This window comes from Rhinopithecus bieti, unplaced genomic scaffold (assembly GCF_001698545.2).
Source record: "Rhinopithecus bieti isolate Rb0 unplaced genomic scaffold, ASM169854v2 scaffold_56913, whole genome shotgun sequence".
Lineage (NCBI taxonomy): Eukaryota > Metazoa > Chordata > Mammalia > Primates > Cercopithecidae > Rhinopithecus > Rhinopithecus bieti.
Genome location: NW_016821789.1, coordinates 38,574 through 42,364, shown reverse-complemented (window position 1 = coordinate 42,364; position 3,791 = coordinate 38,574). Strand labels below are relative to the sequence as shown.

Below are 3,791 nucleotides of genomic sequence, written 5' to 3'. Positions count from 1 at the left end.
CTTCTCAGGGAGGTACTAGTTCCCTGACTGCTGAGCTGCTCCAGCCTCACTGGTGGGTTTCACCTGCAAAACCGGGAAAACAGAGGCGCGGAGAGGGAGATAGAGGGAAGCTCAGGCCCCGCCCCTTTCCCGCCCCCTCGGACCCCTCACAACCCAAGACTCTTCTCTCCCGCTCCAGGCCCCTTGTCCTTCACGCCCCGCCCTGGCCTCGCCCAGGCCCCGCCCATCTCTTCGGGGGTCTTGCGCAGGTCCGGCTCCTGTCCTGCGTTGATTGACACAGGCCCGGAAGTGGACAGCGTGGACTGAGAGTTGTACTAGTGTGTGCGCTTCCCAGTTCTCTGGTGCTGCTACACGAGGGACGTGGGGTCCCCACAGACCTGCAAATTCCAGCCCGTCTTTCTCAACCCAGAGCAAATTGAGACGTCCCGGTGAGAGTCCGTGAGTCGCTTCCCTTTGAGTTTAAAGTCGCCCCAAGGCTGGTCCTGTACCCGGTCTTTCTGCAGTGGGGCCGTGCAGACACCTCCTGTCGCGAAACTTTCCTTTCCTAAAATCCTTCCTGACTGTCCTCCTGCCTCGCGCTGTTTCAAATCCCCACCCGCGAGCTGGATTCTCGCCATGCTCGAGAGCGCCCGCCAGCCTCGCTCTCGGCGGCCCCTGGAGCGCAGCGCTGCAGCCCCAGTGCCGGGGTCAGGAAAGCACTCCACACGGTGGGAGTGGGCCCGAGCGAGCGTCTCCAGGGCACCGTTTACAACGTGTTGGGGATTAAAATATTTCTTTTGAGGTCCCTATGGGCTACCCTTTATCTAGATGAAGGATCTGGCCTTTGGCCAATGAAATGCTGAGGTGAATTGGCCCGAGGCCAGAGCAGATGGGTGCGCTATGCGGATGGAGGGGTGGCCGGTGCTTGGCCGTGGCCACTCCTGGGCTCTTTCCCTTTCCATCTGAGACGTGGTGGAAATGGAAGGGCTACAGGAGAGTAGCCTTTGTTCCTTTGTTACTCCGGGTGGGGAGATGGGGTTTTACCTTTGGTCTAGTTTTGCAAAGTTCACGTTAATTGGCCTTAGAGTCCCAGAGCCAGGACCCAAGCGTTTCCTTTTCTTCTTTGTTATTGGAGATGGTCTCTGTGCCTACGTATCCAGTATAGTCCAGCGGGGCCGTCCAGTCTCAGTGAAATTCTGGATGAGCCCAGGCAGTCTGTAATTTAGAAAATGTACTTAATGGGTCCTTTTCAGTAGGGTTTAGACCTCACCAAGTGGCTGTCCTTGTGCTGTTGTACAACTTCCGTCCTAGACAATTGAGCTTTCTTACGGGGATGGTGAAGTTTTTTCTTTCCTTAGCTACATAGCACTGTCTAATAATTGAGGTTTTCAGGACCCAGAAGTTGCTAGCTTGGGCTTTCTGAACTGGAATCGTGTCAGGAACTGGATCAGTGCGCACCAACTCTCGGGCTTCGGGCTTCCTAAGGCCATCGGTCTCTGACAGTGGTTCCTCCACATACATAACAAGAAGTAACATTGAGGGAATGAGCTACATTTTCTGCTAAGTACAGAAACAAGTTCCTTGCCTTTTTTTTTGGAAGCTCTGGTGCTGGCAGATTTAGCTCATTATAAAAGCTTGAAACACTGGTTTGGGAGAGCGCATGTGGACCTCCCCTCCGACTAAAATGGCAGCTTGGGGTTTAGCCTTGTCCTACTGATCCTCGGGGTTACATGTTCTCTTGTTTTCTAACGGGAGTGTAGGAGATCAGTGATTATTAGTTCTAGTAGGTTACAGTGACCGGTAGCACAGGAGGGGTTGGCTTTTTTTTTGAAGGTAAACTTGGTCTTTTTTATCCTTTTCTAAGTAGCCTGAATAACACATGGCCAATAGGCACAATTTTCACACACCTCTGCATCATGACAAACGTATTTATTTCTACTGTGTAGCTTTTTTCTTCGTTAAGAGATCCACATCTTAATCTTAGCTTGTTACTATTAATGGCTGCACAAGCATCAGATTTAAATTTTCTTGTTTGGGGATTCTTTTCTTCTGTTCTAGTTATTATTTTACTTGTATCACCTAGGAAAAGACCAGTTCTTAATCTTATTTGAAAATGGTGGTTGCAGCGGGCTTGATGGGTGACAACACATATCAGGTTGGTCATTTCCTGGGGTACATACCTTGTCCTGAGTGGCATTGTACAAATAAGTTCCTTTTAACATTCCTGTACATTCATAATAACTATAGAACAGAAAGATTGTTTTAATTTGCTGTCCTAGCTCAGTGACCTGATGAATACACTGGGAATAGTCCTTAGTTTGAGGAAGGTCAGGTGAAGCCTTTACTGTACAAGTCTAAAATTTAAGAAAAGCGAGTCCCATGATGAGCCTCCTCATGCTTCGGCCGTGTGTAGACCAGTCAGCTTCCGGGTGTGACTGGAGCAGGGCTTGTCATCTTCTTCAGGGTCACTTTCAGGGGTTATGTGGGCTTGGTCTTGCCTCCCAGGTTTCAGGTGCAGGTTTTACACAGCAGTGGTGGATCCAGGCTGGGATTCCTTCTACCTTCACGGCGGTGGGTGTGGTCAGGATGACGGTCTGGGGTCCTTTCCCCTGTGGGCGCAAAGGGGCTACGTTCCAGTCCTTGATCCACACTCATCACCTGCGGAAAAGAGTGAACGGGGAGAATAAGCTAACGGGGCGTCTCTCATTTACCTAGGCTGAAGTCGTTTGTGTCATTTTCCTAAGGCCTGCAGCTGTCTCTGTAACTCAGTTTCACCTAACTCTCGGAGTGCCCGGGAGTCCCCGTGGTATGGGAGGGGTCTATGGTATAATATTTCATAAGGGGAATAGCCTGTTCTCTCAGAGGGAGGGAGTACATCTAGTCTTCAGCAATACCATAGGGAGAACCTGTATCTATTTTAATCCTGTTTCCTGACACACTTTCCTTAAGCTATTTTGATAGTCCCATTTATCCGCTTCACCTTTCTGGAACTCTGAGGTTGGTAGGCAGCACGTAGTTTCCGTGTGATCTTTAATATCTTTGCCATCTTCTGTACTAAGTCAGCCACAAACGCCGGCCTGTTATCTGAGCCAATTCATAAGGGCAGTCCAAATCTAGGAATAAGATCTCGAAGAAGCACACGGGTTACTTCACAAGCTTTCTCAGTTCATACGGGATAAGCCTCCACCTTCCTCGAGTAGGTACACAGGGGAATGAGTAAATACTTGTTACTTCTACACTTTGGCATTTCTGGGAAGTCCACCTGGAGATCTTCAAAGGGGGCTGCTTCATGAGCTTGTATGCCGGCGGAACGGCTGAACCCTGCCTCGCATTGTGCTGTTGGCAGGTAACACACCGCTGCGCCACGGTTTTGACAAGGGCTGACAAATGCTAGATGTAGAAGTACCAGCCTAACAACTTTTCAAGTGATTCCTGACCTAGATGGGTGGTTTCATGCACCCCCAGTACAACTGCGGCTCCTAGCAGCGGTCGCACAGCTACTCTCCTATTTGGTAACCGGATCCTTCCTTCTTCCATGACCTGTCCTCCCTCTGCCTGGAGAAAGTCTTTTTCTTCTTTAGAATAAGTAGGTACCGGCCGGGCGCGGTGGCTCAAGCCTGTAATCCCAGCACTTTGGGAGGCCGAGACGGGCGGATCACGAGGTCAGGAGATTGAGACCATCCTGGCTAACACGGTGAAACCCCGTCTCTACTAAAAAATACAAAAAACTAGCCGGGCGAGGTGGCAGGTGCCTGTAGTCCCAGCTACTCGGGAGGCTGAGGCAGGAGAATGGCGTGAACCCGGGAGGCGGA

At 50.6% G+C, this 3,791-nt stretch overlaps 1 long non-coding RNA gene across 1 annotated transcript in view; it reads right to left on the bottom strand.

The window, feature by feature from the left end:
* Nucleotides 1-2,099: 2,099 nt before the first annotated feature.
* The window catches only part of LOC108521029 (uncharacterized), a 7,116-nt gene continuing 5,424 nt past the window's right edge, over nt 2,100-3,791 (bottom strand). The window contains exons 2-3 of the long non-coding RNA XR_001883105.1: nt 2,960-3,105; nt 2,100-2,637 (exon numbers count right to left, since the gene is read on the bottom strand). This is a non-coding gene — a long non-coding RNA (uncharacterized LOC108521029). The remainder of the gene's footprint in view (nt 2,638-2,959; nt 3,106-3,791) is intronic.